Consider the following 15,000-nt stretch of genomic DNA (forward strand, 5'->3'; position numbering starts at 1 on the left):
GATACTGTAAATGCAGCACAACCTGACGAGAGAGAGGAGAGAGCAAGAGAGATTGAGCGGAGAGAGGAGAAGAGGAATTTGGGAATTTCAACAATCAGTATGGCATGGATTTTAACGAAAGAAAAAAACCGAAGGGTATTGCGGGTTGTTAAACATAAAAAAAACTGAACGGGACACTTATTGACGAGGAAACTATTTATGTTATACGGATTTGGATCCTGGACCCTTATGGGGATCCAGGCGACACAATTCTACACGAACAACTGGAAGAACATCTACGTCGAAGTACGAAGTAGACACACAAATTTCAATCATTTTTGGCGAAAAATAATAAAGCACTAAAGAAATAGTCTGCAGCATTGAATAGCTCCCTGCTTTTATGGTTGGCTGTGCTTGAGTCCACGGCTGGGCTCGGAAATATTGGAGGGCTGGCGAAATTCAAAATATACTTTAGACACACTTAAAAGATCTTTCATTGGCGTGAGGGAAAAACCCCGCCCCGCCCCGACCACGGAACTGACTTTATTTGAAGGATAGGTATGGGAAAATTCTGCTATTAATATCACGCCATAGACAAACCGAAATGTTTTAAAATGTTAATGAAAAGACCTGGTTACAACCAGGGTTACTTTCACCTACTGATTAATGAAGCAACAGAAGTGCAGTCGCCTAAGGGGAAATATTTAGAAACTTTATAACAAATCCAGGGAAATCAAGGACTGAATGAGTTACATGACGGCAAAAAGTAAGCGAAAATGTTCAATCAAATTGTCGGTTCAACTACCAAGCCATTGAACTCTGTACTTGCAGCACTGACTCTCTACAACAGAAGAGAAATAGTTCCCGAACGCCACAGATTAGCCTATACTCGAGCAAGGGTATATGTAGGACCTTATCGATTCAAGGTAGAGACTGGACGCCGGTCTAGAAGGTGTTCGAGAAAGAGGTCTTTGTAGCTGGAGAGAAGTACTACAGGATGATACCACGTATTGCTTAAGTGCTATTTATAGAGTAATATGCGAAGGGATTTGACAACTTAACTGGAAGATTTAATGACTAATGACACTATTCAAAACTCGTCGAAATCAAGGTATTTAACTTTTAAAAAAATTAATGAAATAAATGAAATGATGTTAATGGAATAAGTAGTCTTCATTTCAGTAACACTGCTTTAATAGCGTATTTGCATAAATGTTATATCTATATAATACAGGGCGAATGTGATAGTTCTTTAGATTTTACCCCTTATAGGCGACGGCTATATTATCGTAAAATTTATATATTACAACCTGTATTTTTGTAAGTTAGTACATAACTGTAAACATTTCCGTTCAATAAATGCTTATTATTACATTAGACATTGAATTGTGGCGGTAATATAAAACACTTTTTGTTTTTAGCCACTTTTATTAAGACCTTTTACCTGAAATAATATAGTTTCTGTGAGTTGTCTGTGTGGTGTGGTGTGTGTCATATGTGACGCCCCCTTGTGTGTTGCTTTACGGCCACGGAGACTGAGGCTAAAAATACTGTGATTTCTTCAAGTCACGCTAAAGTGAGGGTGTGATATAGTCATGCAAACCTTGTCCAATATTGTAATCAGTACGTAATCCAATATTGCAGTCAATCAAGATAACTGGGTTAACACTTTCTATGGAAATTCTATTAATCCAATTAAAAGCATATTTGGACATCCACTGACGACTTGATGTCACCGCATATTAATTAAGAGTCATTTACGGAAGGTAAGATTTCCCATAACTCAAAGTTTGTTTGAACGTATTTTTGACCTCCCTTTAACATGCTGATATGAACTACTTCAGTAAAATGGAACCAGTGGTTATTCAGCAACGGGGACCAAAACGGACTTTACGTGGACTTCCGAAAAAGCCACGTACGAGAGTGAACTTCTATCCACCAGAAATTTACACAATCTCTCACACCCTCAAATTGAAATGCCCGAGAATCGCGAACCTCGGACCGACCGAACGAAGTGGCAGGTCAAGACCATACCGACCACACCACTGAAGCGCTTCAGTAAAACGTACATCAAAAGCAAAACATGAAGGCGAAAACGAACATGGCGTGATCCGACCTCCAGCTTCCCCCCACGCAGAAGTTGCAACCATTACATTCCTCATTTTAAATGTTAAACTAAAACGTGTGAGGATTGGTCAGTTAGTTAAATAGAAATATCGAGTCTGACGTTCGCTTGCTCTCTTCTCTTGTTTCTCCAGGTCATCCGTCAGTGACAGCTGTCACATCAAGCAGTCAGCAGCTAAACTACGAGTCAGTGGACATTCTCCTTGTCAGTAATTTTAATACCATCCTTGATGGTAGCTGGGGAATGATGGATTTAACTGCAATACAAGTCAGTCATTTTTAGCCAGCATGGTTTGGTTCTCGTTATATTGGGGAAGGGTGTCGAGTGGAGTGGCACTTCGTCGAGTGTGGCGGAATATTCGTCATTTTTGGAGGGTTGTTTTGATGATATTATGTGTGATCGTCTGTTTGGTGAATAGCTTGTATCACTATGTTGATTTGATTTGCTTTATATGTATTTTTGGCATTTTGCCAAGTACTGGGGCAACTAAGGCCATTCAACGCTGAAACGGAAATTGACAGTAAAAGGTATGAAAGGTGTGACAGGCGGAGAACCTCAAAGCAGTTGCCACTATGAAACAATTGTCAAGGACGAGGGTGGAACAGGAAGATGGAAGAAAGAGAAATATGAAACGGAGGCTGCAGGTAAAAAGGAAACAGAAGGGGTTGCAGCTAGGGACAGAAGGCAACCGCTGTCCCGTTCAAGTTAATGCCTATAATTGGCAGCGAAATGAGGGTGCACTGAACGGCACTTAGCCCCCTTTCGGGTATTCATTATTTGCTGGAGGGCAACCTAAATAAGCAGTGGAAATACTGTACTGTCGTGGCTGTGTTGGTAATCAAAAGTTATTATTATCACAGGTTGTTTTAGGGGAATCGGTACAGTTATTGTGACCAAAGTTAATATAGTGGTAAAGATTTCATATTGGTTGTAATGGTTATGGCTCCTATACTCTGTTTTTTTTTTTTCATACTGTCCATCCGCCTGGGTGGGTTTTTGTAATGGTTAACACTGCGTCCCAAGGGACTTTAGATAGGTTACGGTATGTGTAAGTTTTAGAGGTAAATAAAAAAAGGATATCTTGGTGGGAGTACAATTTGCAACTGAAAAAAGTGTTTTAATAATTTACTGGTATTGCGAATTACACCGTTAATATTCGGACAAATAGGATTAATTATTATTAATCGTTGAATAATGTTAAAGCTGAATGTAAACTATCTTAAAGCCCGGGCCGGACGCAGTCTTTACCATACAAAAACCAAATTCCACAAAGCGGAATGGACAGATGGAAAAAAAAACAGAGTATAGTTGTGTTTATGATTAGAATCATTTTTTTTAGTTTAAAAAGTAATTAAATTTTGAAAAACTGGCCTAATTTTTTATGTAATGGTTTTAAGTTGTTATTGCTGTCTCATTTTTTTTCATAGGCGATTAGTTTTGGTTGCCGTCGACTCGTTATTATAAAGTCATTTTAAAGCTGACTCAGTTTGTAATTGTACTTTTAAATTATTTGCATTTGACCATTGAACTAGCGTTTGCCGCTATTAACTCCCTCCCTTTGCTTCGCCCACAGTCTCTACTCGTTATCCTAGTCCTCATCATTTAGTTATTTATTCATTTTTTATTGAACCATGTCTAATAGCTCTGAAGAGAATGGTTAAATAACATGTCCCCCGGGTTGTTTCTGTACTGTTTAACATGCAAACTGGGTATTATTTAATGTTTTGATTTACATTGTAATAAATAAATCCTAAATAATCCTATCCTTAAAATGGCTTGGTATTCTTTAACTCAACGCGAACGGCACCCTTTTATATACACCGTTTTCCGTACCCCCCCCCCCCCCCGGACCCACAAAACAAACAAAGAGTTTGTAGGGGTTACATACCCCGCGTAAGCGATAAAAAAAAACTGAAATAATAAAAAGGCTTCTTGGAGTCAGTGACCTGTTTCGTTCGTTTTACTTCGTTTTTAAGGAACCAAGTGAAAAAATCTGGTGGTTTTAAGTAATTTTATTATAATTTTAAAACGGATGGGGGGTGAGGCAGTCTGGTGCACCAACTGACACTGAGGACGGTTCAAATTAGGGAACGTCTAGCAGTTTCTCAAATCAAATACAACGATACAAGCAATCTCTCTCCCTCTCTCTCTGCTATCTTCTTCTCTCTCTCTCTCTCTCCAGACACATGCACACAGGACAACAGCCACACCACAACACACATACACCACACCACACACACAAAGAAAATGGATTACAACTGGAAAAGTAACCAAATATAACGACAGTTTGTGTGAAATAATATATATATGGATATATATCTATCATATATTATTTATATTATATATATATATACATATATATACATATATATTATATATATATATATATATATATTACTATATTATATATAAATATAATATATTATATATATATATTTTTATACGTGATGTCCAATAAAGTCACCAGTACCCATTACAAAAAGGTATTTATTACACAGGAATGGGTACTGGGACTTTATGAACAAAACCCTGTATATAAGCGGGGGGATGGCAGTTTTATTGTGAAACGGATTTGTCTGTTTTCGTGTAGATATAATAATATAACATATATAAATATTATATAGATATAGATATAATATATGATATATGTGTGTGGTGTTTGTGCTGAGTGGTGGTCTGCGTGTATATAATACATACAATTATATAGACTATATATATATATATATAATATATATTATAATAATATATATAATATATAGATATATATATAGATATATATAATACGAGTGGGAAAACAAAGAACGTGCTATGAAGCAAAAAAAAATAATTAATCCATAATATAAAGAGAAATAAAAGGATTTAAAAACATTTACGTTTTACAAAATCGAGTTTTAGTTTTTAGCAATATAAAGCTATAATAAAAAAAAAAAAAAACGATAAAAGGACTGTCGCAAAACGATGACTTATTGCTGGATGGACAAGAAAAAGAGAAATTTTTTTTACAAAAGCGTTAATCCTTAAGGACAATATAAATTCATACCTTGAAAACAACAGAAGAATCTTATAGTTTAAGCAGAGGCCTGATTTATCGTTGCACTTTATCTATGCTGGAGTTTTATGCTTATGAATTAAAATGGAAGGAGGAATCACGTTTGGTCTTTCACAAAGCACTTTAGGAAAAGACTTTAGGTGAGCCATGTTCTTTTCTCCTCTCTCTCTCTTCTCTCTCTCTCTCCTCTCTCTCTCCTCTCTCTCTCTTATCTAATCTATTCTATTTTATCTTTATACAATCGTTTTATTTTTTTATTAAATTATGTTTTAGGGAATTTTAACGTTTAGACTTGATATTGATATTTAGACATTTGATGCCTTGTATATATACATATTAACATAATATAATATATATATCATATATATTATATTATATATAGTATATATATATATAGAATTATATACTATATATTCATAAATGAGAAAGTTGATAGCAACAGTTAACTCTCTCCTCTCTTCTCTCTCTCTCTCTCTCTCTCTCCTCTATCTCTCTCTCTCTCCTATATATATAATATATATATATATATATATATAAATATATATATAGATATATATATATATTAATCATATAAATATAATATATATAATTATATATATATATTATATTAAATATTATATAGATATATATTGAGAGAGGAGAAGAGAGAGGAGAGAAGAGAAGAATGAGATCTTCTGATGAGAGAGAGAGAGAGAGTTAAATGTTGCTATCAATTCTCATTTTATGAAATATATATATATTATATGTGTGTGCGTGGCTTGTAACTGTTTGAGTGTGGTTGTATTTTATTTGTGTATTAAATATACATACATTTACATATAAAATATAAAGGTCTTACGTCAATTCACATAAAAAAGAACAAAACCGCTTGGTATAAACGATAAAAGAGAATACCAAAATTTTGTTATTCTGATTTAGAGCTTTATCTTGAACTGTTGACATTTCGAATAGTTAGGAAAGTTCTACTTCCATTATTCTCCATGTTTGAAAATTCAAACTGGTTTACGTGCATACATAAATGAGATATTGATAGCAACACTGACTTCTCTCCTTCTCTCCTCTCTCTCTCTCTCTATCTCGCTCCCTCTCTCTCTCCCTCCTCTCTTTATAATAATATAATATATATATAATTATATATATAAATATATAATATATATATACCATAGTATTATATTATAGTATATATAATATATATATAATTATATATATATATATATATATATATATATTATATAATTGAGTCACGAAAGTTTGGAACGTGAGAAGTCCATAAAACTAAAAGGTTAATAAGCCACGAGGAAAGATCAAACAACGAAAGTTTCTGCAAGATATTTTGACTCAAACGTCCCTTACGTAAGCAGACAAAAACTGACTGAGAATGAGAAAATTGAGGAGTATTAGGAAAGGTCGTATAAGTGACATATAGGCCGGGATTATACGGAGATTAGGTACCGTATAATCCCATCTGTCACTTATACGACCTTTTCTGTACTCTCAAGTTTCTCTGTCAGTCAGTTTTTTGCTAAGTAAAGGGAAGATTGAAGTAGAAAGATCTTGCAGAAGAAGAAGGAAAGCTCCGTTGTTCATTCTTTCCTTCGTGCGGCTTTATACTTTTATTTATGGATTTCTCACGTTCTAAAGTTTCGTGATTCCAGTTATATATAATATATATATATATTATATATATATTATAGTATATAATTATATAATATATTTATATACAACATAATATATATATTATATTATTATATATATATATATAATTATATATATATAGATATACCAATTTCTTTTATATATATAAAATATATATATATATATATATTATTATATATAATATATATTTATATATAATAACATAATATCTATAATTATATAATATATATATATATATATGATAAAAATATAGTATTATATATATAGAAAGAGAGAGATGAGAGAGAATGTCAGTGGTTCGCTATCATGTCTCATTTATGTTTTCACGCTAAACCCAGTTGAACTTTCAAAAAACTGGGGACTAATTAAGTAGAGTTCCTAGCTTCTTCGAAATGTCAACATTCAAATTAGACGCTCTAAATCAGAAATAACAAAATGGTTGAAAATCGAAGAAGTCCACGTTAACGACAATCCTTATATTTAATGGGATCTTCAAGGGTGGGAGGACCAAACTAAGGGCTTACCTCTCTCTTTCTCTCGCAGATTGAAAGTTCGCATTTGCTTACGTAGTACTGTAATAAAAACTTGAATTCGTTTTGTGACAGTGGGTGGGGGTCGAAACGACCATACATTTAAATTTATTATTAGTTTATTATTATTATTATTATTATTATTATTATTAGTTAGTTATTATTTATTAATTTTTTTTTTTTTTTTTTTTTTTTTTTTTTTTTTTTTTTTTTTTTTTTTTTGCTCTATCACAGTCCTCCAATTCCGAACTGGGCCGGTATTTTAGTAGTGGGGGTTCCGGGTTGCATCCTGCCCTCCTTAGGGAGTCCATCACTTTTCTTTACTATGTGTTGCCGTTTCTAGGATCACTACTCTTCAGCCTCTAGTTGTTTTTCTTAGATTCCTTTTCAAGGGATCTTGGCGGGATCGTTGCCTAGTGCTCCTATGATTATGGGTACGATTTCCACTGGCCATAATACCCATAGCCTTCTTAGAGTCTATTTTTCAGTTCTTTGATACTTATCCATTTTTTTCCCTTTTCCCTCTTCTTTCTCTTCAAACTCTGGTTTGGTCCCATGGTATTGCGCCAAATCAATCGAGTGAACTTTCTTTCTTTGACTTTGTCAATCAACGTTTCACGTCTGGTCTATTTGCACGTATCACCTATACCGTTCTGATACCACTAGTCCCAGAGGATCTTTGCCTAGATCGCGTTTTCTATCACTCCACCCATCAGGTTGGTGCTCGTACCACTTATTACTGCAAGGTAAGACTGATGTTTCTTTGGCACAGGCTCCAGTGGAGGGCTTTTGCCACTGAATCATGCCGCTCTTTTTTTGTAACTGGTTCTGTGCAAGTGCCGAGGGGCATTCACTTGCTATTGTGGGTATTTATGGATTTTCATTTTTCGTATTTGCACTTCCTTACAAATATGGGAGAGATGATATTTCCCGTCTTATCGTACTTTGAAACATAATCTGGTTCTTATGGGCCTGATCTTGTGCCGCTGTTATTCATTCCTTCAGTTTCCTTCTGTTTAGCTCTCCCCCTCTGTAGGCCATTGCCAAATTGTCATCGAGCTGCGGCTAGTTCTTTCAGTCCTGTACTCATGTTATTGTCCGTTGCATTGGTTTGGTTTGTTGGCCAGTCCTCTGTTCTTCTGTTCTTTCTCCTGTCTCTGTATATTTCTGGAGGGTGCTTCGTATACTTTTATTAGTCCATTTCTTCCCATGCACTCTTTAGCCAACTCGTCTTCACTGGTTTTTCAGATTATTGCCACCCAGTGCTCTGTTGGTTTCAATGTTGGACGCAAGTACCTTCTATACGTTAGTTAGTCCATCTCCCATCCTTCCTTTCGTGTTATGTTACAGTCCTGTCAGTATTTGGCTCTTGGTTGGGGGTAGTGCTTTGTGTATTGTCATTTGGTTTCCTGGTTTTCTGATCTATTGCTGCGGGAGTTCTGCCTTCGGTTCCATTCAAACTATTCCTGCGCTGTATACTGGATTAACTGGCAATCTGCCCAAGTGTTTGATTGCGGCCTTTTATCATGTTTTCCGGCGTTGAGTGTTTGACTTGAGTATTCGCCTTTGAGGTCTCTGGCATAATATTCTTTCCTTGATCGGTGTCCTTCAATCTCTTGGTGTTCGTATATCTCCTCCCTTCCATTATTCCCAGGTATTTCGTATCCTGTCTCATCTATGTGGTTTGATGTTTGCTCCCATCTTGGTAGCTTTATCCCTTCAGTTCTCGTTACTTTGCCTTTTTGTATGTTGGACTAAGGGCGCATTGTTTTTCTATTTCCATAAACTCCATTATGATGTTCCCCAGAGACCAAATCCTTACAGTCTTGGATTAGGGTATCTTATTTCCTTGATGCTCTTACCATACCAGCTTGATGTCGTCCCGATGAACATTCTAGATGGGTTGATTTTTCATTGCCTCTTTTACTTGAGTTGGTACCCGGTATCCATCTTCTTTGTAGTACTTTTGTCATGGGGAATCATGGCTACTACGGAAAGATGTAGTGGGGACAGTGCAGGTCGCCCTGGGGAAGATCCCCTCTCCTGATATTAACCTCTGATAGTCTTTATTTCCAGAGCCTTGTTTAAGAAATTTGTATTCCAGTTGCGCATTGTATTTTTGAGGAAAGCTGATGGTATTTTCCTTTTCTTGCCCCATATATTTTCAGGCCAGGCATTTTTATTCAGCCATGTCGTGTGGTATCATGTTCGAAGGCTTTATTATAGTCTTATCCATGCCATGATTAGGTTGGTTTTCATTTCCTTTCCTTACTGTTCTTCATTTACCCATTTTGGTCTATCAGGAGCTGGTCTTTTGTTGCCCCTTAACACTTGCCATTCTGCAGCCTTTATGTTGATAGGGGGGGCATGGTGTTTGTCTCCTCTAGGTAGTTTGTATAGGCCTTTCACTGATGATTACCTTTGTTAGTAACTTCCACATTATTGGTAGGCAGGTGATAGGCCTGTAGTTACGGCTATATTTCCCTTACTCCTCTTGTCTTTTATTTTTGTACTAAGGATGTTCTTTCCTGTGGTCATCCATTTGGGTGCTTGGTGATTTGCAGATACAAATGCTGGAGTTGGTTCTTTGCTATTCGTGGGTCGGTAGGGCCTTATTCATTATTGATTATTATTATTATTATTATTATTATTATTATTATTATTATTATTATTATTATTATTATTGATTATTATTATTTTCATTTTTTCGAGAGAGGAGACCTGCCCGGACCTTTCCATGATTGGCTAAAAGATTTGCTAAAGATTTGCGGCTCTTCGACTTACTCGGGGGACAGTAACGCCAACAAACCTGCTTGCTGGTTGTTGTTGGTTGTTATTGTTGTCCCGCTTCTTTTATTGTACAGGGATTAGAAAAGGTCTATACAGAACAAGAGCCTAAAAAGGTCTTAAATAAGTGTTTTACGTTGAATTAAAGACAGGAATTTTAGGATAGGATATTTATGATTTATTAATTAGAACTAAAATGTATAAAAATAAATAATGTGGATGGTAAACAGTACAGAAAAATTCTAGGAAAATATAGCGTATTTGTTTTAATTTTCGTTGGTGAAACAAGGATCTATTTGACCGTAGACTTTAACATGTTTTAATTTATTCGATATAACTGGGATTTACAAAGGTCTGTGTTTCTCTGCGGATTCATTTTGCGTTTCCACTAATAACTGGTAATAGATGAAACGTGTTGTTGTTTAATTTGTTCTTTTTATTTGAACCTTGTTGTTAGTATGAGTAGTACTCATTATGAGTATTAATTACGAATACCACTTCACGTTAAGTTAGGAATACATTGTTTACAACTTGTGTGTGAAGGGAAAATCTTGCACGCGCTTGGAGGTCGCATCACGCCTTGTTCAACTTCTTTCGGTAGAACGCAGATTGAAACTTATTCTCTCTCTCTCTCTCTCTCTCTCTCTCTCTCTCTCTCTCTCCTCTTCGGATAAAAACAAAAACAAATACGAGCACTGAAGTGAACTGAAAACATCTAATCTCATTAGATAGAGAGACCATATAGATGAAAGATCTTTGGATGCCTGTTAGTAATGTCATGAGATACATGAAGTTCAGTTCGATAAATGCTGTGACTCATGTTCGTACAGACATCTTAAATGGAAAATAATTATACGTTGCCATGTGACATCAGAGAGAGAGAGAAAAAATCATGCTAAAAGCCGCTTAATATTTTCTAACTTAAATGTCACAGGATATTAAAATTCAATCTTAACTTTGACCGTAAAAAAGGAAAAATTGTTAATCCATAAGTTGATGGTTAAGTTTTTTCTAGACAAGAGGACAAAATCCTCACCAAAAAGGATAGAGGGAAGGAAAAATAATGAAAATGAACGACAAAAAATAACAAGGTAGATGTTTTCACACAGTTATCAAAACGAACCGTTTTAGAGAAAGAGACGAGAATGAGAGAGCGAGATTTAGAGGACAGGATAATGTTCAAATCCCTTTTTGGGAAAAGGGTGGGTTCGGGGGGGTGGAGGCCCGTCTCGCCTGCTGTGACTAATTTGGCGGAACTGTAGGGGGGAGGAGGATTAGGGAGGGAGAATTAATTATGGGGCGGGAGATGGAGATTGGGAAGGAGAAGGCGAGGGGAGGATGATTTGAGGAGGGAGGGGGAGGCCGGAGATTGGGGAGGAAGGGTGGGGGGGAGGAGGAGGGAAAAAAAGGGGAAAGATTGAAGGGGGAGAGGAGAGAGAAGGAATTGACGAGCGGGAAAGTTTGGGGAGGGAGAGTGGAGGGGAGAGGGGGGAGAGAGGAAGGGAGAGAGGGGGGAGATGAAAGGAGGGAAGTTTTTTTTGGGAGAGGGAGAAGGAGGGGGAGAGGGAGACGGGGGAGAGGAGATGGAGATTAGGACCATGGAGGGGAACAAAAATTTCCTTTTCTGATGGGAGGAGGGGGGGGTGGGTGGGGAGGGAGGGAGGAAGGAGATTGTGGGTAGGGGTATGGAGAGGGGAGGGAGGGAGGGGAGGGGAGAAGGAGACGGGGCCAGATTAGGGGGGGAAGGGGCGGAGGGAGAAAGGGAGGGAGAGGGGAAGGAAAATGAGAAGGGGTGGAGGAAATAGCGGTGGAGAGGGGGAGGGAAGAGGGGGAGGGAGGGGGAGATTACGGAAGGAGATTGTGGTAGGATGAGAGGAGAAGGGAGATGGGGGGGGAGGGGAGATGGAGGGCGAAAATTGGGGAGGGGGGAAAAGGGGGGGGGTGGGGGCAAAAAGGAAGGGGGGAGGGAGGGGAGATTTGAGGGGAGATGAGGAGATATGGAGAGGGGGAGGGAGAGGGGGGAGATGGGAGGAGGGAGGGGAGATGAGGGAGATGGAGAATGGGGGGATAGGGGAGAGGGAGATTGTTTTGGAAGGACGGAGCCCAGAGGAAGTGGGACAGGGGAGATTGGAGGGGAGAGAAGGGTTAGGGGAGAGGACGAGGGAGGGATGAGAGGGAGAAGGGGGCGGGGGGAGGTGGGGAGAAGGGAGGGAGGGGGAAGGCGGAAGGAGATTGGGGAGAGGGTGGAGAAAGGGAGTGGAGGGGGAGAGGAGGGGTGTAGAGGGGGTGGAGGGAGGGAGGGGACGGCAGGGCGGGGGGGGCGGGAGAGGGAGGATAGTGGAGATGTAGATTAGAAGGGAGGGAGAGGAGGATTTCGGAGATTGAGTGTGGGAGGGGAGTGGAGGGGAGGGGAGAGGAGATATTAGGGGGAGGAAGGAGGAAAGATTTTTGGAGGAGAGGGGGAGGGAAAGGGATTGGGAGGGGAGGGGGGGAAGGAGGGAATTGGGAGAGGGGGGGTGGGGGGGGGAGGAGATTTAGAAACTGGCTAGTGGATAATAGAGGTACAGTGCAAAACCCAAAGAAATATTTGCTTTGGCCTCATCACAAAAGGATTTTTGGTATCCAGGAGATTTGAAATTAAAAAAATAAATAAAAAAATAAAGAAAAAAAATTGTAGATGTATCCTTTGAGCTAAACTGCCATTTTCAAAATAAATCTCCCGGAAACTATTATTCAAGTATGTCTTCACCTGCCAATTCATGACAGTCGAATTTCAATGACCTCAAACACACTAAGACTGTTTCTTTAATGTATGATATGATGTTGTATGAATGATTATTGCATAGATATTCCATTAATTACAAAGCTGTTAGTATATGATTTTACGCACACACCCTTATGTATACACACACACAGATATATATATATATATATAATAGATATATATAATATATATATATATATATATATATACTACCTAATCATTATTTACAGAGCTTTAAGAATAAACCACATTTTTTTCCTTTTCCTCTTTTTGCTTCGATATGTTAGGGAATGTGTCATGATTCTTCATAGACACCTTTATTTCTAATTCTAAACTACTTTTATATGTTAGAATTCGAAACATATAGTTGGTTCCCTTGTATTAAAACTAGAGCAAATGTGTTTTACTACTTATATTATTTAACTTCATTCTAAAATAAAGTGGGTTGTATATAGATCAAAATCTCAAAGAACTATGATATATCCTATCATGTACAATACCAATAAAAGCTTTTCTTCATAAAATTCAAGGCAATGGCTTCCTGGTAATATTTTATTCATACCTAATTGTTGAACAATATTGATCTTTAGAAGTAAAACCTTTGTCCAATACGGGATAAAATTATATCCAGCTAATCTTCAAGTTCTTTCTGGATTTTCTCAAACTTAAAAAAAATGCGAAATCAATTGATGACTATCAGCCTCACTGGTTTCTGAGTTCATCAAAAGTCCATTAATGGAATTCAAATGACTGGTATGTTCTTCTTTTTAATCTAAACAAAAGTCTTTATGGTTAGTCACAGGACCCAAATGAGATTGGGGGAATGCTCGAAATAAATATATATATATAAAAAATAGTAGAGGACGAGTGTTAGTTTTCTGAATGTCACTGCAACAAGATTCTAAAAATAACATTGCATGACGCGGAATCATTTCCAGAAATTGAATTTTCCTTAATATCACACCACATACTTCCACTCATTTTAGTTCTGCTGAAAATACATCCAGAGTAACAATGCATTTTTGTATGCATAAACATCTGATATTTCTTGTATTTTGTAAAATGAAAAAAAAAAAAAAACGTGTTACATCCGGGATACCTTTATTTTCAAGGTCCCGATGTGAAAGTAAAACTTACTTCACCGCAAGAGCATCATAATTCGTAAGTTTATGTTTTGTGGTTCACTATCGAATAAAATATTGAAAGTATTCTGTAACTATTTATTATAAATACCTAATAATATAGTTATGGTTCAATGAAACCGCGGAAGTATTAAAATGTGGAAATATTTTAAACTTAGTGGGGATATACTTTTTAAATACTTAATGTTACATACTTAATCGAAAAAGATCTGACTCTTCAGTGTAATCAAGTTGGTCTTTATTTATATATAAATTCTTACAAAGTTTACTTTACATGTTACTTTCAGTCATAGTAGTATATCTGAGCTCATAAAAAACATTCAAATTTTTTTACTCATTCACTTCAAATTTGTGAACGAATAATACCAGCCATTCCCCAATAAATAAATAAATAAATAAATAAACAGATCAATACAAAAATGAATAAATAAATCAATAAAGGAATAAATTCATAAATAAGTATATCATGGGAGCACTGAATACAAAAATAAAGGAATAATAAATGGCAGGGAACCATGCAATAAAAAAAATTAAGGTATAAATATCTAAATAAGTATATCAGGAATAATTGAACAAAAAAAGACTAATCATATAAAAATAACTTGAAGAAAAGCTTCCCCTCCCCCCACGATGGCTACCTCTCTCCATGTGCCTGTATTTTCGTAGCATATTTAGATATTTATCTCTCTGTCTATACATATATAATAATAATAATATATAATATATATATTATCATATTCATATATATATATATATATATATATATATATATATATATATATTAATTGTTGAAACGTGGTGACAACCCGATATTGGACTACATTATATATATATATATATATATATATATATATATATATATATATATATATAATGTCGAAATTGTGGTGACAAACTGTTATCAGACATACCTTTCCACGCCCACGTAGGTAATGAATTGCTTAAACGTACTTAAAAAAAATCATATA

At 36.4% G+C, this 15,000-nt stretch overlaps 1 pseudogene; it reads right to left on the minus strand.

Moving 5' to 3' along the window:
* The window catches only part of LOC135201061 (lachesin-like), a 41,677-nt pseudogene that overhangs the window by 26,123 nt on the left and 554 nt on the right, over positions 1-15,000 (minus strand).

This window comes from Macrobrachium nipponense, chromosome 27, assembly GCF_015104395.2.
Source record: "Macrobrachium nipponense isolate FS-2020 chromosome 27, ASM1510439v2, whole genome shotgun sequence".
In the NCBI taxonomy this organism is placed as follows: Eukaryota; Metazoa; Arthropoda; class Malacostraca; order Decapoda; family Palaemonidae; genus Macrobrachium; species Macrobrachium nipponense.